Source organism: Gopherus evgoodei, chromosome 2 (assembly GCF_007399415.2).
Source record: "Gopherus evgoodei ecotype Sinaloan lineage chromosome 2, rGopEvg1_v1.p, whole genome shotgun sequence".
Classification (NCBI taxonomy): Eukaryota; Metazoa; Chordata; order Testudines; family Testudinidae; genus Gopherus; species Gopherus evgoodei.
The window spans coordinates 20596918-20623480 of NC_044323.1; the positions used below are offsets into that span (position 1 = coordinate 20596918).

General features: G+C 42.9%; 1 protein-coding gene and 1 long non-coding RNA gene across 3 annotated transcripts in view; both read right to left on the minus strand.

Annotated features, from left to right (window-relative positions):
• The window catches only part of PTPRN2 (protein tyrosine phosphatase receptor type N2), a 1065122-nt gene that overhangs the window by 1007258 nt on the left and 31301 nt on the right, over positions 1-26563 (minus strand). The window lies entirely within an intron of this gene.
• LOC115645446 lies at positions 7662-25522 on the minus strand. The gene is made up of 3 exons (XR_003998744.1): positions 25441-25522; positions 9937-9942; positions 7662-7678 (listed from the first exon to the last, which is right to left on the minus strand). It is a non-coding gene; the product is annotated as an uncharacterized LOC115645446 (long non-coding RNA).

The following is a 26563-nucleotide window of genomic DNA, read 5'->3' on the forward strand; positions in this document are numbered from 1 at the left end:
TGCAGCCAGGATCCCCACTGACACAGTGGGCTGCCTGCCGCTGTTAGGGCCCCGGGCTGGGACGCAGAGGAGTGGGCAGGCCTGCATCCCCCTGTCACCCCACTCACGGGTGGCATCTCCCCCTTGCCCCAACGCTCAGGCCCAGGAGCCTGAGCTTCTGAAGCTACTGAACTGTTTGCTCAGCCCCTGCCTGAGGGTCTGAGCCCTGAACTATTGTTTGTTGCCCCACCCCGACCGAGGGCCTGGGCCTCCAAGATGAGACTATTGGCTCAGCCCCTGCCTGAGGGCCTGTGCTCCTGGCCGTTTCCTGACCCACTAGGCTAATTCACCAGCGCACGGGACTTGGATAGTGAGGCAGCCTGGCTCCCAGCCACCTCAGAGAGGGGCGAACCCCAACAGTGGACGTTTACAATGAGCAACCCCTAACAGTATGGATGTGAAAACCTGATTTTTCCATCTTATTAGATGCCATCACAGCACCACTCTAAACCATAAAGATACAAGTCACTTAACAGAAACATTCTCATCTTAAACAAAAAGTTCTTGTCTCTATAATCTCAAGTCATGACATTTATCTCCCCTGTTACTGAAGACCTTATGTAAACTGTAGAAATAAGACAAACTCACTTCTTGTTTGTAGCCTTTGGATAGTTTATATAGTTGAATTTTTAATATAGATTCTCTTACAAGATCATAAATTATTCAGTGATTTATTTGTTATTGGATTTGTTCCACAATGCAACACTGCAAAATTGTTACTTCAACCAGTAGGAATGACAATTTGTGTAAATTATAGAATTTAATAAACTGTTTTAAATTGTCTACAGTCTGTTACTACAGGTCTGATTTCTAGTTCTAATGCAGACTGTAATAATTTTGATTTGCTGAACATTGGAGAACCAGTTTCTCAGTTCATTTTTAATCAGCAGATAGTGAGCCCAAGAGATCTCTCATATTGAGGGTTCTGTGATTTCATCAGATAAGATTTCCACAGGATTTCATTAGCAACTGATAAACACAGCTAACCTTAATTTTCCAGAATATTACAGTTGGTATTCTTCTTTAGATTGGTCCTCAATTCAGCAACACTTCCCTTCCTCCGCCATTCCCCCCAATATTTTTGTCTTGCTAATTTTGAAAAGATTAAGAGTTTTCTATTCCCTGCATAAAGATGACTTGCACAGGGATCAATACTGAAATAAACCTCCAAGTGAATTTGTCCTCCAGCAGAGATTGAACTGGCATCTCCTGCTATATAGGCATGGCAGCAGTAACATCTACTACTGTTTAAAGAAATGGACTGTGATTTCTGAAAAGTAATACATACTAGGAAATATCACTTGCTCTATTTAGTAAACACATCAATGTTTACCTCTCTTCTTTTATCTTCTCATATATTTCTCTCTGTTTTCCAGTTTCATACCTTAGAATCCTCTTTGTGGGTAGTTGTTGACTTTGAAAAGGAAACCACTGTAACATAATCAAAACATATCTGACATATTCTTCCTATAGTAAGCTGCATTACAAAAATTCTAAATAAAAAAGCAGTGACATAGATAGAACACAACATAAGAATAACAAAACAAACAAATTTAGAAGAGTAAATAGAAATATGCTAGAAACAATACAAGAAATGATAAATTACTTGAAAAAATGTTGTGAGTATGAGGAGAGTTTCCATGCACAATATGTAGTTCAGGCACCAATGTGTTATTTTTATCTGTGTTGTAATTACTAGTATACTCAGCACTTCCATTCCAAAAACACCCAAATCTCTTAACACAGCTAACAGCCTTTTAATCTATTTCAAGTGGGGAGTTCTGCAGTAGTTCACTGTAGTATATAGGGTAGGGCTGTCAAGCAATTAAAAAAGTTAATCATAATTAATTGCATTGTTGAACAATAATAGAAAACCATTTATTTAAATATTTTGGGATGTTTTCTACATTTTCAAATATATTGATTTCAGTTACAACACAGAATACAAAGTACACAGTGCTCACTTTATATTTATTTTTATTACAAATATTTGCACTGTAAAAAACAAAAAAATATATTTTCAATTCACCTAATACAAGTTCTGTAGTGCAATCTCTTTATCATGAAAGTTGAACTTACAAATGTCAAATTATGTACAAAAAAATAACAGCATTCAAAAATAAAACAGTGTAAAACTTTAGAGCTTACAAGTCCACTCAGTCCTACTTCAGCCAATTGCTCAGACCAGCGGCAGCTCCGGGCACCCAGCTTTAAGCGCAGGGGTCGCCCTGGCAGTCCCTGCAAGGGCAGCAGTCAGGCTGACTTCGGCGGCTTGCCTGCAGGAGGTCCACTGGTCCCACGGATTCAGTGGCAATTCGGCGGTGGGTACGCCAAAGCCGTTGGACTAGCAGACCTCCCGCGGACAAACCGCCAAATCAGCGGGACCGGGGACCTCCCACAGGCAAGCCACCGAAGGCAGCCTGACTGCCGTGTTTGGGGCAGCAAAAAAGCTAGAGCCGCCCCTGGCTCAGACAAAAAAGTTTGTTTACATTTGCAGAAGATAATGCTGCCCACTTCTTGTTTATAATGTCACCTCAAAGTGAGAACTGGCTTTTGCACAGCACTGTTGTAACCAGAATAGCAAGATATTTACATGCCAGATGCGTTAAAGATTCAAATGTCCCCTCATGCTTCAATCACCATCCAGAGGATATGCATCCATGCTGATGACTGGTTCTGCTCGATAACGATCCAAAGTAGAGCGGATCGATGCATGTTCATTTACATGATCTGAGTCAGATGCCACCAGACGCTTGATTTTCTTTCTTGGTGGTTCAGGTTCTGTAGTTTCCGCATCGGAGTGTTGCTCTTTTAAGACTTCTGAAGGCACACTCCATACCTCGTCCCTCTCAGATTTTGGATGGCACTACAGATTCTTAGCTATTTTTAGAAATCTCACATTGGTACCTTCTTTGCGTTTTGTCAAATCTGCAGTGAAAGTGTTCTTTAAACGAACATGTGCTGGGTCGTCATCTGAGACTGCCATAAAATGAAATATAAGGCAGAATGCAGGTAAAAGAGAGCAGGGGACATACAATTCTCCCCCAAGGAGTTCAGTCACAAATTTAATTAATTCACTCTTTTTTTAATGATCATCATCAGCATGGAAGCATGTCCTCCAGAATGGTGGCTGAAGCATGAAGGGACATATGACTGTTAAGCATATCTGGCACATAAATATCTTGCAACGCCAGCTACAAAAGTGCCATGTGAGCGCCTGTTCTCACTTTCAGGTGTCATTGTAAATAAGAAGCAGGCATCATCTCTCGTAAATGTAACAAACTTGTTCGTCTTAACGATTGCCTGAACAAGAAGTAGGACTGAGTGGACTTGTAGGCTCTAAAGTTTTACATTGTTTTGTTTTTGAGTGCAGTTATGTGATAAAAAAAATCTATATTTGTAAGTTACACTTCCACAATAGAGATTGCACTACAATACTTGTATAAGATGAATTGAAAAATACTATTTCTTTTATCATTTTTAATATTTGTAAATCAAATATTTGTAATAAAAATAATATAAAGGGAGTACTGTACACTTTGTATTCTGTGTTGTAATAGAAATCAATATATTTGAAAATGTTGAAAACAAATCCAAAAATATGTAATACATTTCAATTGGTATTCTATTGTTTAACAGTGGGATTTATCATGATTAATTTTTTTAATTGCAGTTAATTTTTCTGAGTTAATTGCGTTGCGTTAACTGCAATTAATTGACAGCCCTAGTATATAGCAAAAAAATCAGAACAGAACAATAGCAAAATACCATTCAGATAGCGCTGTGGAAACTAGGTTGAGCAGAATGAAACTCAAAGCCATGCATCAGCTAGTTTACTGAAGGTGTGCATGTGCACTCTACTTTCTTATAAAGCGATTACAGAACCTACAATGCTTCTATATATAGGATGTTTTGAAGGTGTTCATTGGATTGTATAACTTGAGGGGAGGTAAAAGCTACAAATCCTATTCTTCCATCATAGCATCAGAGATGTGGGATTTTGAAAGGAGTCCAAGGAAATTGGGCTCCCAAGTCTCAGTAACTTTCAGTGGGATTTGAATGCCTAACTCCATTATACTCCTTTGAAAATCTCCAACAGAATTTTTTTAAAAATTATAGCAAAAGCCGCAAGACATGGCATTAACCACCAAAGCAACGGCACATTCTTTATTGCCGTAACCTTGACCCTGCCTTTCCCCACAACCCTAGTATTTGTCGCCAGGCCTTGTTATCTTATGTCTTAACTTGAACTTTAAGATAAGATGTGAGAGTAGGGTCTGTGTCTTTAAAGCACCACTCATACTTACGGCCCTGTATTAATATAAATATTCTAACTTTTTTTAAAGTTCCAAATTTTTATTAAAGATGAATACAACAAAGGCATAGAGCCATTTCTGCCCTCAGTCCCTTTCCAACCTGGGTCAGAAAAGAAGCTCCCTGCAGGACCCGCCCTACAGTTCTAACTAATGCAGCTCCAGGCCTTTCTCCTGTAGCCCAATACAGGGGGTGAGTATTTTATTTTTAATTCACTGATTATTTCTAGTCTCTTCAACACTTTAATAATTCTTCTTGTTGAGGCTTCCTTAATGCTTCAGCCAGTTAAATGGTTTTAGGTTTCTCTCTCTCTCTCTCCACATTGTTTTTTCTCTTCTAGGTTCCCAGACAATACTGAACCTGATGTGTCAACAACAGCTGTTTAGCTGCACTTTTGTAACAGACCAAGCTATGAGACCCTGTCTGGGCAAGATCAGTTCATCAGGATGCCCCTCTGCCTTAGCCTATGATGTGTTCATGAATGCTTTCCTGGGTGGTGTGTAAGAGGGTTGTACCAGTGGTTGGGAGCCTGGGTCTCCACTCAAAAGGACTGCATTAGCACTTATTTAGGGAGAACTGCCTAACTCATCTGTGAATAATGAGGCCATCCCAAACTCATTACAATAAAATCTTTTTGCTATACAACCCTACCATTTATTATCTGCAGAGTGTATTTCCACCCAATTGAAAATACCTGTAACACTCCTGGGGGATGAGAATTAGCATAAATGGGTAGGAAAGGCACACTAGCTTTTGGATTAATTGTTGTGACACATTCATATTGTTGAAATAAAACTGAGTTCTGATGGTCCCTTTCACGGTTCTATGTATGATTTGTCCAGTCCAGTTGTTTATTAGGGATTTTTAAAAAACTCTTACTATGCATTTATTTGATTTAAGCAGAATCCAACATGCCACACACTTTATTTAATTTGATATGCTTTATATCCTTTTTGTTTTGTGATTTCTTTTCATTTAAAACTGTTTTTCCTGATTATTATATACTTATTTTAATCACTTCATTAGAATTCAGATTTTCTCATGCTGCTGCAGTGAATTTCCCTAGTTTTATTTCCCTTCTGATCTATAATGTGCTGCCCTCAGCAATAAAAAATAAAACTGCGTTCCATTGCTCAGCACATACATGCTTCATTGGGTGCCAATTAATGTTAGTTAACACATACCAAACCTAACAAGTTCTCAGATGCAAGGACATGAAAAGATAAGACAAAAAAACAATGTATGTCCTCTGTTGCTCCACCCAGACAAAAACCTCTGTCACTAATATAACCATACATCACAAAAAAAATATCACCACCTTAGCTCTGCCCAGTCTTCCAGTATTCTTTTCCCCAACTTGAATGGGGTTTCCCAGAACTGTGTAGGAAGGCTAGAGTGCCGAGGAGTCTGGCAGTCTATTTGCAGTGGTCAGAGTCAGGGGAAGGGTGGCATCCCTTACACCAGAGTTAAAATTGCACAGATAACCTTAATTATGTAATTTCCTCACTTTTGAGCACTTACGGTGGGGATTTTCAAAGGGATTTACAGGAGTTAAGCACTCAGCTCAACTCTCATAGGTCCCTGTGAAAATCTCAGCCTAAATGTGCAACCTTAATACTCTCTTAATGCATTTTTGGCATAACAGAAAAAGACGGCCAATTTCCTTTATTATAGAGATCATGAACAGACAATCACATAATTTACTGTGGAACAGAAGCAAAGACAATTGCTGAGATCATTCAACATCTGCCAACTATTTAAAAACATCACATGAGACTTTTGGGGGGATGTTAGCCAGTCAAGTGAGCATCAAAAATATATGCAAAACTGCCAGTCTAGCATTCTCTTTGTTTCAGGCCTCACACCTAAGCAGACAGTATTTTGCATTCCTCTTTTTCTACATTTCTTCAAACACGTAAATGAACGCAAAGCCATTACGAGTTATCTGATAAAAGCCTCCTTTGATTAAAACAGGTTAACTGCTAGCTGGAACTAATAGTTCTGTTTTGGTGCAACTTATTATTGTCCCTGATTCCAACTGAACAGGAAAGATTTGGTTTAAATGAGAATTTTCTTTCCTGCAGGGACAAAGAAATAAAAAGATTGCAGACATAGATACAGGAAACTATTCCAATCTAATTTATTGACAAGTACATGTAATCTGAACAGGGAGAAAGCAACAGAAAGAAAGCACAGTCTGTCATTCACAAATGTAACAACACATTCACAACACCAGCAAAACAGCTCTGTTTAGGCTTTCATCTAGCCAGCAGTTTCTTTGAGTCTACTACTGCTAGCAATCTGAAGCAGTGTCTTGATATGTGTCTGACTCTTCCCCAAGCACATTAAAGAGTTTTTTTCAGACTAGGTGCCTGAACAGTCAATTTAATATTTAATTCCCCCACAGGCAGCATGTATCACTCTCTCAGCTTGGAGTGGGTGTGTCTGCTGGGCCCTAATTAGGAAAATTAGTATCTCTTTTCCAGCAATGGTGCAGCTCCACCATTGCAACCAACAGTGTAAGTGCTAGTGTAAACATGACACAGGAGTTTTTAGCAAAGAGTAATGAAAATCTACTCTGAGCTTTAAAAAGCCACACTCAACGACACGTACTAACAGTCCGACTGTAGCTGCACCGTTGGTGAGAGCCAAGGTGATTGTCTAACTGTTCTGTAACACAAAACAAACCCACTTAAATGCCAGGTGTGACTGAGGTGCTCACTTTAGTACGTTTGAGCTATTAAGCCATTAGTGAGATGGGTGTATCTGCAGTGGCCATCACTCCTTATACAGGTCCCTATCTCAGATAATTTATTTCAACATCAGTATCTTCTGTCTGTGATCATTTCCTAAACACAGCTTTGAAAAACAATCCCAACACCACCACTCTCAGGCACTTAAAGAGGTTCCAGCCAACGTACTGTCTAGATACAAAATACAGTTTTCAGAGACGTGTGTAAACATCTTATTCTACACTGTTCTTGCCATCCAACGGTTTAGCTAGTTGGGCTCAATTTATTTTTTGGTCCTCTCTCGCTCTCTCTTTGCTCTGTTTTTTCAGTTACGTTTTTTCTCATTGCAAAACTGGCCTGTTAGTTATAAAAACTGATGATGTGTCTACCCCACAGCTGGGAGTGAATCTCCTAGCCCGGGTAGACAGACTTGCACTAGTAGACAGGGCCAGCTCTGGCTTTTTTGCTGCCCCAAGCAAAAAAAAAAAAAAAAAAAAAAAGCGGTCGTGCTGCCCTAGGATTGGACGGAATTCCACCCCATAGAATCTGCCACCCCAAGCACAAGCTTGCTCAGCTGGTGCCTGGAGCCGGCCCTGCTAGTAAGGACTTGAACTAGCATACTAAAAATAGCAGTGTAGAAGTTAAGGCATCAGTAGAGACTCAGGCTAAGCACCTGGGCTCAGACACAGAGGGTTGGATGACCATGAGAGCCTGAGCTGCCCCCAAGCTATAGATAGATAGACAGACAGACCTATCTCATAGAACTGGAAGGGACATGAAATGTCATCAAGTCCAGCCCCCTGCCTTCACTAGCAGGACCAAGTATTGATTTTGCCCCAGATCCCTAAGTGGCCCTCTCAAGGATTGAACTCACAACCTAGAGTTTAACAGGCCAATACTCAAACCACTGAGCTATCCCTCCCCCCTTGAACAGCCACACTGCTATTTTTGGCATGCTAGCTCCAGCCCCACCGGCATATCTCTGTCCACCCAGGCTGGAAGGCTCATTCTCAGCTGCAGTGTAGACGTACCTTCATGGTCTGCAGCTGATTCTGGGTTCTCTACCAGGTCTTGTCTGCATGCAAGTTGTAGACTTTCTAATTCCTAGTTGTAATTTATGCTAAACTGAAATGAGTCAGGTTTAAAAGAAATAAGAGTGTCTACCATGCCTTTTGCACTGGTTTAACTAAATCAGTTTAAAGTCACACCTTAATTTAAATTAATGCTCAAACTTGAATTCAAGAATTCCCTATCTCTAGCTACTCCAGTTTACAACCTGGACACTTGTAGTTTCTGTGTCTCCAAATAAGTGCAGCTTTCTTGGTGGGCTACATATGGTGAGCCAGTCTCTGAGGATACCCAGTCACTCAGGGCTTTGAATAGAAGAACCAGGATATTGAATTGGACCTGGAAATGAATGGGGAACAAGAGGAAGATACACAGCCAGGGCCGGCTCCAGGCACCAGCATCCCAAGCAGGTGCTTGGGGCGGCAATCTGCAAGGGGCGGCAGTCCGTTTTTGCCCCCAAGCAGCGCGCCAAATTTCCACCACGGACAGCGGAGGCAGTCCGTGTGCAGTTAGGGCGGCACGCACCTTTCTTCAGCGGCGGCAATTCGGTGGCAGCTTCTATGTTCAGCTGTCCACAGCAACGCAGCTTCTGTCTTCTAGCTGAAGACAGAAGCTGCCGTCGAATTGCCGCTGCCACAGAAATGCGCGTGCCGCCCTAATGGATATGGACTGCCCCCACCGTCCGCAGCAGCAATTCGGCACGCTGCTTGGGGCGGCAAAAACAGTAGAACTGGCCCTGTATACAGCACAGGTGTGATGTGCTCTCAGCAGCTCGTCTTACTCAGGAACCAAACTGAATGTGGTACAAGTTAGAGTTTTTCCTTAGCCAGGACTAGAAGCACAAAGTATAGAGAGTTAGAGAGATCCATAGATGTGCACATATACCCCATGATTCTGATTCTCCATAAAGCAGCTTTAATCATATTTACAGAAAATACCTGTTTCTCTTTTTCTCCTATATGAAGATTCCCAGTCTCCTGACTTCCTCTGTTGAGCTCTTCGGTAAAATTTCAACACTCTGCCCCAGCTGTTTTTACCTTTTCAGCCAGGCCCTGAAGGGGAATTCACTATGATGCTAATAAACCAAGTGGCAGCTCTGGCCAAGGCTGTCAGCATTAGCTAAGAACCGACAAACTCATAGCTGGAAACCAAAGCAGCTCACCTGTGTGTTAGTTTTGTTCAGAATAGTTATTAGTCTTATAAGAATGCATGTAGTGTTTAGACTCTATGAAATGCTTGTAAGTTGCTGCATGCATTAATCTCATTTGTAGGGCCCTATCAAAATCACGGCCATGAAAAACGTGTCACAGACCTTGAAATCTGGTCCATTCCTTTTCACCCCCCATGAAATCTGTATAGTATAGGATAAAAACACAAAACACCAGATTTCATGGGGGAGACAATTGTTTCTCAAACTGGGGGTCTCAACCCAAAAGAGGGTTATGGGGGGGTCACAAGGGTATTGTAGGGGTGTCACAGTATTGCCACCTTTACTTCTGCGCTGCCTTCTGAGCAGAGCGACTGTAGAGCGGCGGCGGCTGTCTGGCTGCCCAGTTCTGAAGGGCCACAGCCAGCAGCAGTGCAGAAGTAAAGATGACAATGCCATATCATGACACCCTTATTTCTGCACTGCTGCTAGCAGTGGTGTTGCCTTCAGAGCTGGCTCCCAGCCAGCAGCTGCAGAGCTTCCTGCAGCTGGGGGAGGATCCTGAAGGTAGGTCTGCACCAGGAGCGACCCTGCAGGGGAAGAAGTCATCCAGTCTCTCACCAGTCTCGCCAAGACCAGCAGCTGGAGCCCAGCATACAGTAGAAGCCCCCACCCCTGGAGCCATGGCACCCCCAGCAGTGCCCCTACCCAGCTCTGGGCCCGGCACGCCAGCACTTGGAAGTTAGAGGGGCCTTGGGTTGGCTGGGGGGCAGGGTTTGACCACAGAACTGCGCCCCAACCATGGCAGCTCTGAAGACCGTGCTACTGCCAGCAACAGTGCAGAAGTGAAGGTGGCAACACTGCAATCCCCCCTACAACAGCCTTGCAACACCCCCCCATGACCCTATTTTGTGTTGGGACCCCCATTGTTACACTGTGAAATTTGAAATATATGATTTTTAAAATCCTATGATTGTGAAATTGACGATGAATTTGGTAGGGCCTTATTCATTTTTAATATCTCTATTCCAGGCTATAAAGAAATATGTTAGTTTTGGTTTATAACTTTGAAAATGTTTGCTTTGAACCTGTGAACCCAGGGGAATCCTCCCTCCACCTGTTAAGGAGGCCTATCAAGATTAAACAGGCCATTAAGGAATATCAAGATACAAAGGATTGATGAATCGCCCTGTCACACCATTGAAATGCTACATGCCAGGGAGTTTGTCTCATGGATTGGAAGGCCAAATGTAAAAGAAGAAACAAGATCACAAGAAAAATGTTTCATCTCTTTACTGTTTGAACTGTCACAGGGACAGAGACAATAAACTAAGGCAGAAATCCCCAGGGGTAACCCCTGGGTCCACTCTGAAAGACATTTTGAATTGACAGAGAATAGACATTTCTGTCACCTTTAGGAATCCTAAATGGTAACTTATTTGTGTGCACATGTGTGCTTGCTTTAACCTGTAAATAACTTTCATTCCTTTTTCCTAGTTAATAAACTTTTAGATAGTTTATTACAGAGTTGCATACAGGTGTTGTCTTTGGTGTCTTTCGCAGGTCAGGCTAATTAAAACATATCTTCAGTTGATGATGGCCAATGAGAGAATGACACTGCTGGCTATTTTATAGCTTGAAAATGCCATTGGCCAGTCTTTGGATCTCTCTGGCACTATGCTTCGGTTTGCGAGGGTAAACGCGAGAAAAGCGATCTTTTGAACTACAGGACTAGGATTAACATTCTAAAGCTGTCATCTACTGTAACACTATTTAATACTGGCTCACTCAATGCTGGTGCACAGCTCAATCTCTTGATGTTAATACATTTCTGTTATTCTTAAAATTAAAAAGTTTCTAAAACTTAGAGGAAACATTTTAATTTGCTTACATATGCTATGAATTAATACAGATTTACAGACCATAGCATGCAAATTTATTGTCTTACATGACAGGGATATATCATGCTTGCAAATTGTGCACAAAGTCATGAAATGGACTACAACTGCAATAAAATATGGGGTATTCAAAGGGTTAACAAATGGGGGACAGGGGCACCGAAGACGCTCCTCACCTGGGGCGCCATTTGGTCTAGGGCTGACCCTGTAAGTGACCATTTATCACTAAGTCCAACTTTCCTGGGTGGCAAGATAGACTGGAGAGCCTTAGGGGAATGTCTGTGATTCCATAGTAAGACTGTTATACTGATTCAGGAGTTCACATTTATTACTGGGTTGGTGAAAGCTAATTATAGAACATACCACCAATTTGGGGTGTCTGCCCTGTTTCTGACAGTCTGCCTTGAGGTAGGCACTCATGGTTGTGAGACACTCCAGACTGCGTGACATTCACTACCTACCATGTCCCCCTGTTCTGAACAAGAAACAGTCACCAGTCCCTGTTTCAGTAATTCCTAAAGCCAAGCTGTAACACACGGCTTCCTATGGAGCCAGATTTATAGTTTGGTGCTGCATTTTGAAAGATAGTTCCGAGAACTGAGGGACTCAATGGAAATAATCTATAATGCTCTGGTCCCATCAGCTTTCAAAAAAATGCGAGTCTGAGACAAGCCTTAAGACTCCTGAAAGGGATGCATGCTGGAGCATTGGCTGATGAAGGCTGCTCAGGAGGGGGCCTTTGGGAAAAAACAGTAATGGAAAAGAGGGAGATTTACTAGCTAAAATAGCCTTTTCTGAAAGACAGAGAAGCGGACTTCATGGTTAAGAGCATCAGAGTCTGTCAGTATGAGACGACACATATGAACTGGGTCACTGCCAAAAGATGTACTAACAGAGATATCAACTTTTAACCTCTCTCTCTTTTTCCTATCCCAGATTCTTATTTGTATTACAGTAGTTCCTAGAGGTTCCAGCCAAGATCAAGGACCCACAGTGCTAGTCACTATACAGATACAGAGTAAGAAACTCTCCTTGTCCCAACTGTTCCTGTCCAAATCATCTAACAGTCTAAATAGACAAGATAAAATAAGGGTAGGAGGCGAAACAGGCACAGAGAGCTGAAGTGATTTGCCCAAGGTTATCAAACAAGTCAGTGGCATAAAAAGGAACAGCACCAGGTGTCAACTCCTAGTTCCATGCCCAATTCACTAGACTACATCAGCCCCTCATAACTGCATCTACATATAAATAAACAAATTACAAGTTTTGCTGTTCTTCTCCCAATCTCAAATATACAGAGCATTGTGTAATCCCAAAAACAGTGTACATTTGACTGTTAATACTGAAAGAATAAGTGCTGGCTGTACATTCTGGGAGAAGAGAAGAGAGCAAACAGGAGTCCAGCAACCCAGTGCTACAGACACAAAAAGGGCATGAGGGGGCACTGATTTCTGCCCTAAAGCATTAGATTACCAGGTGGGGGGTGCCAATTAGAATAAAGGGACAAGATCCCTTTGACCTCAGGGGTACTGTGATGCATTGTTACAAGGCATTCAAAATATATGTACTCCGTCTCTGACACACTGACTTCAGAAGCTGGAGATAAAAACTAAAAAACTGGAACCTGAACTTGAAAATGAAAACCTTTCCTGTTGCGCTATGATCTCTCAGATGATAGATCTTGTACTTTTTTGTGGAATCAGTGGGCCTGATTTTTCAAGCACCTAATATATTTTTTTCATTCTTCACTTCTTTGTTGTTTTTTGTTCACTGCACATTTCGGGTTCTCTTTCAACTTTTCTTGTCCCTCACAGAAACAGCTGTGGCCTTGATGTGCCATAATTTCGAACAAGACAACGGATGCTGAAGATGGCCAAGCATTATTACTTTTCTTCTATAAAGGCACATCTCATTTAAACTGACAGTGCTAGAATGTGACAATATTCTGAAATACCCCACAACCCTGTTTTAATACATTTGAAAATGACAGAAACATTTATAAGTAATAGTTAGAAATCACTGTGAAAGAATAGGGAAAAAAAGAAACCTTTGTTGTTTCAGAAATAGTCTTGCTTTTTGCTTTTTCACAGAATCCTTTTGTACATTTAGGCATCATAAAAATACATGATTATTTTTGCATTGTGAAGCCTGATGGTTTTCTGTACCTCAATACTTCAATCTCTACAAATCTGCACGGTGCAAAAGCAAAGTATAAACCTCTTGATGTTTAGAGAGCATGGACTCTTTAAGACCTCATCCTGAGACAGAGGTAGTGTTGGTTGTTCCAAGGGGGGTGGGAGTGGTGAGAGAGACATAGAGCACACGGCAGGGTCTGTGGGTGTCTGTAGCTCCAGACAAGAGGGCCCACAGCAAGCATGTAGCATAGCAACAGAGAAGCAGCCCAAAGCCTGGCAGGGACAAAGCTAGAGTGACCAGAGAGCAAGTGTGAAAAATCGGACGGGGGTGGGGGGTAATTGGCAACTATATTAGAAAAAGCCCCAAATATCAGGACTGTCCCTATAAAATCAGGACACCTGGTCACCCTAGACAAAGCTGACGACCAGGGATGTCCCAGGATCAGGGCCGGCTCTAGCCATTTCGCCGCCCTAAGCACAGTGGCACACCACGGGGGGCGCTCTGCCACTCGCTGCTCCCGCGGCTCTGGTGGACCTCCCGCAGGAGTCCCTGCAGAGAGTCCGCTGGTCCCGCGGCTCCGGTGGACCTCCCACAGGCGTGCCTGCGGATGCTCCACCGGAGCCATGGGACCAGCAGACCCTCCGCAGGCACACCTGCGGGAGGTCCACCGGAGCCGCCTGCCGCCCTCCCGGCAACCGGCAGAGCGCCCCCCACGGCATGCCGCCCCAAGCACGTGCTTGGCACGCTGGGGTCTGGAGCCAGCCCTGCCCAGGATGGGAGAAAAGAGGAACAGCAAGCCAGGAAGGCATCATCTGAGAAGGACAAACCGGACCTGGACACAGTATCACTGTCATGGGGCTGTGAGCACCAGGGCTGATGACTGCACTGAGAACAAGAAGGGAGGTTGTAATGAGTTAAGTGGGGAGTTCATCGCTCTGTGTGGGTTAGTGGCAAAAGAGGGCACCCAAGGGGTTTGTTGGGAAAAGTTTATTGGTGCTGAAAACGACCAGGAGCATTCCAGACCCATTGCCAGATTGGAACTTTACCTAGGATTCCTGAATTCTGAGTATAGAGACACAGTGCTCAGCATCTATCCTTTTATACTGTGGTACCACTATCCCATCGGCCCTCAAGGGGAGTGTAATTCTGTTTTACTGCTCCCCATAACTATTTCCTTCTCTTGTTTTTCTCCATTCATCCCTCTGTAAATAAATATTTCCTTTTCCTATATTTGTTGTACTAATCTGGTGGGTGGGTGTTTACTTTGGGTGGTTTGGAACAGGTGACCCTAGGATAGAAGGGAGTTTCCCTGTTGCGTGCCTGAGCATGACTTTTCTTGGCTAGAGCTCCCTCCCACCTAGCGAACTCCATCTTGGCCATGAGGGCATCACAGTTTCAAAACCAAAATAAAGTTAAACTACAATTTTATTTTGCACACAGCCACTACTCCTAAAGTTGGCAAGTAAAATTTACTGCTACCGCAAAGGGTTTAATCTATTCTTGCAGAATACAGCCTGAGCTGCATACAGATTAAACCATACCTTCTAAAAACTGGTCTTCAATTTTTCTTAGCAGCACACACATGGAAAGGGACAATATCAACTAAAAAAATGTATTTTATTTTTTAAAACTTACTGTTTCAACATCTATGACAACAACAAACGAATTATGCGGGGAAAATAATTTTCTTTTCACTTTGTATATAGCCATTGTTGTACTGTTATTGCTGTATTGTTAATGAGCCTGTGATTTTCCCTGTTATTTGTGTGGATCTTGCACACAGCAAGAGGAAAGAAGAGCCATTCTTTAAAAATAGAAAATGCAATTGTTTAAACACAAAAGTTGGCAGATGGGCTCAGGGGCAAGGGCACCAGCTTAAATTACTTTTCACTCATCTTTGGAAGTTGATTTGATTTATAATGTCCCATTAAGACCTCAGCAAGGTGCTCTGTAGCAGTTGTGAAATACTAAATACAAATGACAGGAACATAAATACCCTTATCTGCAAACTATACAGGGAACACCTCCTTATTTCCTTTGCCTTGATGTGCAATACAGGATTTAGCTGTGATTTCAACTGAGAAAATACCAAAAGTACAGAGTCTCTATAAGGCAATTTACTAACATGGGGGGCTCATCTAGTACCCACTGAAGTCAGTGGGGAATCTTTTTTGTCTTCAATGTGCAATTAATCAGGCCCACAGAAAGCTGCAACAGGTAGGGTGACCAGTGTCCGGTTTTGGACTGGAACACCCAGTCAAAAAGGAATCCTGACAGCTCCGGTCAGCACCACTGAGAGGGCAATTGAATGTCCGGTCCCTGGCGGTACCGTGGAAGCAGGCAGCATGTCCGGCTTCTAGCCTTAGGGGCTGCCAGGGGGGGTCTACGGGCTGCCCCGCCCCCTGGTGCAGCTCCCTTTGGCTGGGTCAGAGCAGGGGAGGAACTAGCACCACTCGCGAGTGCTTAGTTGAGGGGTCGTATGGCACACGCTCCTCCCACTGCTGTCCGGCCCTCTTCTCCTCACACTCCTCAGAATCACAAACAAGCTCCAGCATGGAGCGAATGGGAAACAGTGGATTTGATTGCTGTATGGGGAGAAGAATCCGTGCAGGCAGAACTCCAATCAAAAAGAAGAAATGCTAATATATATGCCAAAATCTCACAGGGCATGGTGGACAGAGGCTACAACAGGGACACACAGAAGTGCCGTGTGAAAGTCAAGGAGCCTACCTAAAAACAAAGGAGGCAAACGGTCACTCTGGGTCAGAGCCCCATACATGCCACTTCTATGATCAGCTGCATGGCATTCTAGGGGGGGACCCTACCACTACCCCACCACTGTCCGTGGACACCTGCAAAGGGGCGGGGGAGAGTCTCACAGAACACGGAGGAGGATTTTGTAGATGAGGAAGAGGAGGAGGAGGAGAATGCACAGCAGGCAAATGGTGAATCTGTTCTCCCCAGCAGCCAGGACCTTTTCATCACCCTGGAGTCAATACCCTCCCAAGGTGGGATCCCCGACCCTGAAGGCAGAGAAGACACCTCTGGTGATTGCACATTTGTAACCACAGTACACAGTTTTAAAGCAATAGTGTTTAACGTTTGATTTGCCTTGAAGACTTGGGATGCATTTGCGGCCAGTACAGCTACTGGAAAAGTCTGTTAATGTGTCTGGGGATGGAGCGGGAATCCTCCAGAGACATCTCCATGAAGCTCTCCTGGAGGTACTCTGAAAACCTTTGCAGAAAGTTTCTGGGGAGGGCTGCCTTATTTCGTCCTCCACGGTAGGATACTTTACCATGCCGAGCCACTAGCAAGTAGTCTGGAATCACTGCAGCACAAAGCATGGCAGCGAATGGTCCTGGGTTTTGGTTGCATTCAAGCAACATTCAGTCTATATCTTTCTGTGTTAGCCTCAGGAGAGTGATATCATTCATGGTCACCTGGTTGAAATAGGGGAATTTTTGTAAGGGAACAGTAAAAGGCCCCCATTCATGGTGGGCTGTTTGCGCTTGGCTAAAAGGGATCTTCCCTGAGAATAGCCATGCGGCAGGTGGAGAGGTGAAGGGATCATCCCAAATAATCACGCAGAGGGGTTGGAGCAGGTGTGTGCTGCACATCCACCTGAAAACCGCAGCCCCTCCTTTTAAATGTGAAACACAACCGGCATTGCTTGTTATGGGAAAGGAGGGCGCTGCAGTTTGAAAACATTCCCACATGTTTAGGAGGATGTTAGAAGCCAAACCCGCATACCCTCTGGCTTACCATGCTTGCCTGGAAACCGAATTCTATTGCCAAGCTGTGTGTGATGTGTCACCATACCAGCAGGCGCTCAAATGCAACTTTGTACCTAAAGCACATGTGAGGTCTGCTGTGAATTGCTTGGTTCACTGTGACATAGTCTCCCTTTTGTTCTCAGAAACGTATCATCATAAATTTTACTCTCCCTTTTTATTCCCCCGCAGGTGCAAATGTTTCTATGCTCCCCCTATCATCTCCATCCCTGAGGTTATTGCAGAATAGAAGGTGAAAAAAATGCACTTGCAATGACATGTTTTCTGAGTTCATACAGTCCTCCCCCACTGATAGGGCACAGCTGAATGCATGGAGGCATTCAGTTGTAGAGTCCATAAAAGCATTAAATGAGCGCAATGAGAAGAGGCAGGATGCAATGCTGAGGCTAATGGAGGAGCAAACGGACATATCAGGCATCTGGTGGAGCTGCAGGAAAGTAGTCAAGAACACAGACCACCGCTGCATCCATTGTACAACTGCCTGCCCTCCTCCCCAAGTTCCATATCCTCCTCACCCAGATGCTGGGGAGGCTCCGGGCACCCAGCCACTATGACCAGCACATTTCCCAGAGTCACTACCCTTGATAGCAGAACGTCAGTGATTGCATTGGCTACTTGAATCACAGCAGTCCCCACAGTAGATTTGCCCATTCCAAACTGATTCCCGACTGACCGGTAGCAGTCAGGGGTTGCAAGCTTCTATAGGGCTATCGCCACTTGCTTCTCAACTGTCAAGGCAGCTCTCATCTTGGTATTCCTGCACTTCAAGACGGGGGAAAGCAACTCACAGAGTTCCAGGAAAGTGGTCACATGCATGCAAAAGTTTCGCAGCCACTAGGAATCATCCCATACCCGCAACACTATGCGGTCCCACCAGTCTGTGCTTGTTTGCCGGGCACAAAATCGGCATTCCACTATATCAACCAGCCCCACTGCCACCACAATGTCCTAATTGCTATATCCCATGCTTTCAGGAATGTCTGTGTCCATGTCCTCACAATCATCCTCGTGCTGCCGTCTCTTAGCCAGGTTCTGCACAAACTGCAGTATAATGTGCAAGGTGTTTACAATGCTCGCAACAGCAGCGGTGAGCTGAGTGGGCTCCATGCTTGCCGTGTTATGGTGTCTGCATGAGTAACCCAGGAAAAAAGGTGCAAAAAGATTTTCTGCAGTTGCTTTCACAGAGTGAGGGGAGACTGATGACATGTACCCAAAGCCACCCATGACAATGTTTTTGCTCCATAAGGCATTGTGAGCTTAACTCAGAATTCCAATGGGCAGCGGAGACTGCGGGAACTGTGGGATAGCTTCCCATAGTGCACTGCTCCATGAGTTGATGCTAGCCACGGTAGTGAGGACACACTCCTCCAACTTAATGCGCTTAGTGGGGACATACATAATAGACTGTATAAAATTGATTTCTAAAAATCTACTTCTAAAAAATCGACCTAATTTTGTAGTGTAGACATACCCTTAGTTGGTGTCTCTAGGCACTAAATAACAATTGTAATAAATAATGTGGAAGTATATGTGTTAGTGCATGCTAGATGTGTACACATGAATAAACTTGTGTATCTGTATGTAGGTGTGGGAGTCAGTTTCTACAGATTTATTTATATAGGTATCCGGACAGGTGTGCATTTCTGTGGTTGTGCTCTATGGATTTGTATTGTGGCTTCGGGAGTGGGCCTTTAATGGACCCACTACAGCTGTGATAATGTCTGGTCCTAATTCCACACATAAAATTACAGAAACTTTAGTGAACAGGAAACATGGAGCTGGTTACAAAAAATTGGAAGAGGGGAGGGAAAGAATCATGAAAAACTTTGTGAAATTTCATTTTTTTTAATTATCCTTTTTGAATGCTTTGCTGCCAGCTCTAGCATCCTGTAACAAATAAAACCTGAACTTAGCATAATACATCTGTCAAAACAATAAATATGACTGTTTGGGCCTTGCAGTGAAAATGAGCAGGTTAGAGAGAGTGGGGGTAACAAGCAACGGAAGGAGGGGGGATGGAGTGAGTGAGGGTGGGGCCTCAGGCAAGGGCGGGGCCTTGGGCGGGGCAGGGCAAGGGTGTTCAGTTTTCTGGAATTAGAATGTTGGCAACCCTACCAACAAGAGTTTCAGACTTTTTCTTTTAAGAAGTAAAATCCATTCAATGTTTGGCTAGTTTGTTTTTTTAATTTTTCAACAAGTTAGATATTTCTGTATATAATTGTTTGCAGTTATCTTAGAAACATCCACAGCTTGACTCCCCTGAACAGTGAATACTGCAAAAGGAACAAAACAGACACGTGCAGAAGAAGCAAAACAGTTCTCTAATACTGGGGCCAGTTGAAAGCAACAGCTAGGAGGAAAATTGCTCTATATCGGTGGTTCTCAAACTGTGGGTCAGGACCCCGAAGTGGGTCAGGACCCCATTTTAATGGGGTCACCAGGGCTGGTGTTAGACTTGCGAGGCCAAAGTCTAAGCCCGAACCCCACTGCCCGGGGCCGAAGCCCAAGGACTTCACGCCTGAGCTCAGGTTACAGGCCCCTCACTCGGAGCTGAAGCCCTTGGGCTTTGGCTTTGGCCCTCCCCCCTGCCTAGGGCAGTGGGCCTTTGGCTTTGGCCCTCCACCCTGCCCTCTCCTGGGGCAGTGGGGCATGGGCAGGCTCAGGCTTCGGGTCTCCCCTCTGGGGTCATATAGTAATTTTTGTTGTCAGAAGGGAGGCGCGGTGCAATGAATTTTGAGAACCCCTGCTCTATATGTTTGTAATAGTTTATCCCAAGCACTGGTTTTTCTCTCTTTCATTCATTAGCTAAGATAATTTTTGTTAACTGTCATTCTTAGCCACTATGAGAACCTCTGAATCCCCCACTATAAATTATTATACAGCAGTATTAAGTAATGTTGACATACAGTTATTTATAGGAAAACAAGCACTTATGCAATAAATTATGAATGCAGAATACAAACAGCACTTTGCAAGAACCTCCTACTGCTCATGCCATTACAAAAATAAATTAAAAGAAACAGCATTCTGCAATAAAATTAATTTTAACTGAAGCAATGAAGCATTTCCATATTTTACAATAGAATTGGTCAGACTTCTCAGACACAATTATGCAGGATAAACATAAACTGTCTTATTCACATAAGATGACGCACACACATAAAATCATTTTGTGTGGAATGGTTCGCACGTATTTATCAGAATTCATACTGCAAAAATGACAAATATGGAAAAAAATTATACAGAATAGCATATCTTACCAGAGTAGCATGTGGACATTTTGCCCTGTTCTGTTCATTCCCTCTGAAACATCTAGCATGGCTACTATCAGAAAACAGGATACCGAGCTAGATGAACCACTGACCCTTTATGGCCATTCTTATGTTCATGTAAGGAGCTCTAATTGACAATATTAACGGATTTACAGATTTTAATGCCAGAAGAGACCACTATGATCATGGGCTCTGACTTCTTGCATAACAAAAGCCATAACATTTCGCCAAGTGGCTCCTCCATCAATGCATAACTTCTGATCGAGCTAGAACATATCTTTTAGAAAGACAGCAAATCTTGACTGAAAGACTTCAAGTGATGCAGAGCCCACTATACCCCTATATAAGTTATTCCAATTATTAATTACCCTCTGCCACAGGGCTGCTATTCTCTAGGGGGAGTTAGGTCCAGTCTGCCTCATGAAGGACCCACCTGGGGGTAATTAACTGTCTTGGGTAGATGATTAGTAAACGAGCACCTGGAACTAATAAAGGTTACCCAAGCTCAGTCAGTCGGGAACTCCAAAGGGAGACAGGAGGCTTCCAGGAAAAGCCTGAGCTGGGCTCTCTGGGGAACCCACCAGAGATACTCCTGGAGAGGGAAGCCTCCTAGACAACAGGTTGCAGTCAGCAAGCATCCAAGAGGTCCTGGTCTCAGCCAGGTATCTCCCAGACATTGGCCAGAAACCCAGCCTGGAAAGGCTCAACTGCTCTCTCTGGAGAATAGTTGCAGTGGACAGACCTCCCAGACCTCCAGATCCAGAGAAGGATGTTACTCCAGTAGAGGAGAGAGGCCTAATCATAGGCACAGAGATTAAAACCAAGAGAGGCAAACACTGGAGTCCGGTGGGGGCCATCGATTAAGATTGACCAAGTCACCCTGCTAGGATGTTGAGGTGAATGTTTTGTTTATGTTCTGGGTTGGCTTTTCTGTTAATAAATTAGATCCTTGACAAGGACATGCTCTTCAGCATTTAAGTGGCTGTTTGGACTTGTTGATGCTCTAGGTGAGGGAAAATCAAGTAAGAGCTTGCACACAACCCTATGCCTGCCTGCAAGGGGATGTGCCGGGTCAGACTGGAATGATGACACCTTTGCTTTTAACATTTGTACCCTTGCTAGACTACTGAATTTATATATCTTTAGCTTCCACCCACTGGATCTTGTCATGCCTTTATCGGATACATTAAAGAGTCTTCTACTATCAGAAATTATCTCCCTATGTAATACTTCTAGCCTGGAATCAAGACATCTCTTGGCCTTCTCTTGGTGAAACAAAATAGACTGAGCTCCTCAAATCTTTCATTATATGACAGGTTTTTACAGGCCTCTAATCACTCTTTCAGCTCTTTTCTGAGCTCTATTTCCAAATTCCCAACAGCCTTTTTAAAGTATGGCCAACAGAACTGGACACATTAATCCAACAACGGTCTCACAAATGCCATATTAGGTAATACTGACTTCAGAATCAATATTCCCCTGCGTATATACCCATAGATCATTTTAGCCCTCTTAAACACTGCATAACATTGTGACATCATGTTCAATTAGTTACTCATCATGACCTCTAGGTCCTTCTCAGAGTCACAGCTTTCCAGAATACAGTCCCCTATCTTACCAGTCTGACCAACATTATTTGTTCATAATTGTAACGTTTGGCTCTATTAAAATGAATATTGTTCGAATAATCCAAGTTTACCCAGAAATCCGGACCACCCTGAACTGGCATGTCCTTTTCATTGTTTACTATACCAGTTATTGGGTCATCGGTAAACGTAAGCAACAATGACTTTATATTTTCTTCCAGATCAATGATACTGAATACCATTGTGTCAGGAACAAATCCCAGTTTCCCAGACAAACATTTAGAGTCAGACAAACACAGCGAAGCACCTAACTCCTTTTGTCATTAGACAGGCAGCTAAATTATGGCCATATCAATAAAATCCATGCTATGCTTCCACAGCTTCAAAGCCTAGAGAATGTCAAGCAAGCTCCCACGCCTCCAAATCAATTTCTTTCATACTGGAACAGGGAGGAGTTGCTTGCCAGACATTTTTATTGTACATTAGATCATGAATAGCCTTCCTCTCACAAACAGAGAGTAGAATTTTCATAAATACACTATGAATATTAACAGCAACTATTTTGCTGCAGCCTACAAGAACTAAACAAAACAAAATTGTTCTCATTTCAATTTACCCCAGCCACCATCACTTCTCTATTCTCTCACTCAGCTATAACCTCTGTTCTCTAAACTTTTCATTTTTTTGCAACAAGAAATTAATGTGTAGAAAAGCTAAAAGATAGACTTTTCTATGTGTTAAAAAATGGTGTCTTTTAAAGCTTGGTTCTATTCTGTTCTATACAGGTTCTTATACCATCCTATGCCTGTCGTATCTGATTGCCTTCCAGTGTACATTAAGCAATATGACTAACATCTGTCCCATGCAGTTTTGTGTTCTCTCTCTCATTTTCTCTTATCCTTTTCCTTGGGGAAAAATTGTGTGCAGTGTAGTATTTTGTTTTTGTGGGGTATTTTTGTTTGGGCTTTTTTATAAATGATATGGGCATATTATCATCTCATTATATTAATGACAGCAAAGTAAAAAAAAGTGCAGCTTGCACTTGGAATAAAAGGTAAGGAGGTTTATGATGACTCTTAATCCTTGTAGGGAGTTTGTTCCTGGCTCCAGAGAAGGCTCTGTCTTTTGCTCACATATGCTTTACCAGGAGTGCCACCAGCCTTTTTGCCACCCTAGGCGGTGGAAGGTCCCGCCCCTGAAATGCCGCCCCCAACAGAGGCGGACAAAGATCCGACCACCGTGGTCACCGCCCCCCAAATGTTAGCACCCTAGGCGACCGCCTAGGTCACCTAATGGGCTACCTTGGCCCTGCGCTTTACCCTTGAGGAGGAGTTATTGATTACAATCCTTATCTCAGAGAGGAGAACATCTAGGTATTGTGGGCTCAAGCACTAAGCACCTTGAAGATAAATACCGAAGCCTGGAACTTGACTCAGTGTTCTACAGGTAGTCAGTGTAGAGATAGGAGGGCAGATGTGATCCGCTCACTGACACCTTTGTTAATGAGCAGATGCACTATTACATTCAGCAGCGGTTGGAGTTTCCTAAGGGCTGATGACTTCATGCCCAAGTATACTGAATTGCTAGAGGTGTCACAAGGTGACAAAGATATGTAAAACTGAGGTCCAGTCATTGTCTGCTAAGATGGGATGGAGTCTCCTATCCAACTAGAGATGGCAGACAGGATTACTTCTGTGCTGTTAGAAAGCTGTGCTATCAAGGAATAGAGGAACATTCCAAAACTATAGAGTTAATTAACTATTTGTTGGTGTCTATTGTCATCTAAAGAAGACTGCAGTGTGGCTCCAAACTCAGCAAAGTGCTTTCATTTTATGAACTGGACTTTTGATACAAGGTAAAACTAGATGAAACTAAACAAACTTAGATAGAAATAGTTTCCTTGTAAAACTCAAAAAAAGTACAGTTTGTCAAAATGTACATGTGCTTATATAAGAATGCTAAAAGTTTAAATACTAAGATGGATGAATTAGTATGCCTGGCATTAAATGAGAATATTGATATAACAGACATTGAGAAAATTGGTGGAATGAGGATAATTAATGGGACATAGTAATACCAAGATACAAAATATACAGGAATGATAGAATAGGTTGGGGGGGAGGGAAGGGCAGGGAGTGCCACTATATATGAAAAAAAGCACAGTCAAATATAGTAAAAATCTTAAATAAATCAAACTGGACCATAGAATCTCTATAGATAGAAATTCCATGCTTGATCCATAAGAGTTTAGCAGGAGGAATATATTATTGACCACCTGACCAGGATGGTGACAGTCACTGTGAAATGCTCAGGGAGATTACAGAGGCTACAAAGGCAGAAAAGACAATAATAATGAGGGATTTCAACTATTCTCATATTCACTGAGAACATGTCACTTCAAGAAGGGACGCAGAAGTAAAATTTCTAGACTCCATAAATGATTGCTTCTTGGAGAAGCTTGTCCTGGAACCCAGAAGGGGAAAGGCAATTCTTGATTTAGTTCTAAGTGGAGCACAGGATCTGATCCAAGAGGTGACTATAACTAAAACGTTCAGTAGTAGTTACCATGATGTAACTACATTTAACATCCCTGTTGGGGAGTGAGGGAGGGGAATGACCAAAAAACCCACCACAGTAATGTTTAACTTCAAAAGGGAGAACTATATAAAAATGAGGCGGCTACTTAAACAGAAATTAAAAGGAGCAGTCACAAGGGAGAAATACCTGCAAACACATGGAGACTATTTTACAACACCATAATAGAGGATCACACTAAATGTATACCATAAATAGAACAAAAAACCAGTAACAGGACCAAAAAAAAGTCACCATGGCTAAACAGCAGAGCAAAAGAGGTGGTTAAAGGTTACCAAGGAATCATTTAAAAACTGGAAGGAAAATACTGAGGAAAAATAGAAAGGAGAATAAACTCTGGAAAGTCAAATGAAAAATATAATACAGTAAGTCAAGCCAGGAAATAATTTGAAGAACAGCTAACTAAGGACACAAACTAACAGCACAAATATTAAGTACATCAGAAGCCCCAGGAAGCCTGCCAAACAGTCAGTGGGGCCAATGGACAATCAAGGGGCTAAAGGAGCACTGACAGAAGGCAAAGTCATTGCAGAGAAGCTAAATTAATTCTTTGTATTGGTCTTCACTGCAAAGAATGTGCAGGAGATTCCCCCAAACTCAAACCATTCTTTTAAGGTGGAAAATCTGAGTAACGATCTCAGATTATAGTGTCAATAGAGGTGGTTTTGGAACAAATAGATAAATGTAATAGTAATAAGTCATCAGAACCAGATGGTGTTCACCCAAAAGTTCTGAAAGAACTCAAATATGAAACTGCAGAACTATTAACTGTGGTAGGCAATCTATTGCTTAAGTCAGCCTCTGTATCAGGTGGCTGGAAGGTAGCTAACGTAATGTCTACTTTTTAAAAAGGCTCCACAGGTGATCCTGGCAAATGCAGGACAGTAAGCCTAACTTCAGTACCAGACAAACTGCTTGAAAATATAGTAAAGAACAAAATTATCAGACATGCAAATAAACACGATATTTTGGGGAAGGGTCAACATCCCTTTTGTAAAGGGAAATCATGCCTCACCAACTTATTAGAATTCTTTGAAGATGTCAACAAGCATGTGGGTAAGAGTGATCATGATGTGATAGAATTCATGTTTCCAAGGAATGGTGGGAGGGAAAACTGCACAGTAAAGATAACAGAGTTCAAGGCGGCAGACTTTAGCAAACTCAGAGAGTGGGTAGGTAAGTTCCCATGAGAAGCAAGTCTAAGGGTAAACACAGTTCAAGAAGGTTGGCATTTCTTCAGAGAGACATTATCCAGAGCACAAAAGCAAACTATCCCACTGCAAAGGAAAGATAGGAATTATGGTAAGGGACCACCTGGCTTAATGAGGAGATTTTCAATGATCTGAAACTCAAAAAAGAGAGTCCTACAAAAAGTGAAAACTAGGTCAAATTACAAAGGATAAATATAAAAAAACAACACATCTGGTCTGGAGACGAAGATGACAGGATTAGCCAGTGGGAAGGCTTCCTCATCTGAGATTTCCTCAGTTTCCTCCTCTTGTGTTTCTGAGGTTGCAGAGATAGATGATGATGGAGATCAACGTGCCCTTGATCTTGGTGGGCTAGGGGGCCTGCGATGTTGAGCCCTGTATAGTGCCTACGGTTCCCAGTAGGGCCAGTTTGGTGAGAATGGCATTGGGAGTGGAGCCCATGGGTGCCCATAGTAGTACGTCCCTCCATGGATGAGTGATCACTCTGGTTGGTGGGATAGTCCAGGTTGGGTGACAAGTAATGAGATGTATATATCACCCCTTCATCCCTGTCTTCATCATCACAAAAGAGAGGGCAGCTGTCCTTGGTTGAGTGGTCAGGCAGGTTGATACTGATCGGGATGGAGTGCCATCAGTACCGAAGAGTGGAGATGGTGCGTTGAGGCGACCAGGAGATCTGTATGCCTCAGGAACTGGTGCAGTACCATAAGCGTCAGTACCAATGTCGGCGTTGCTAGCAGTGCGGGAGAGTGAGAAATAGCAACTGATTCT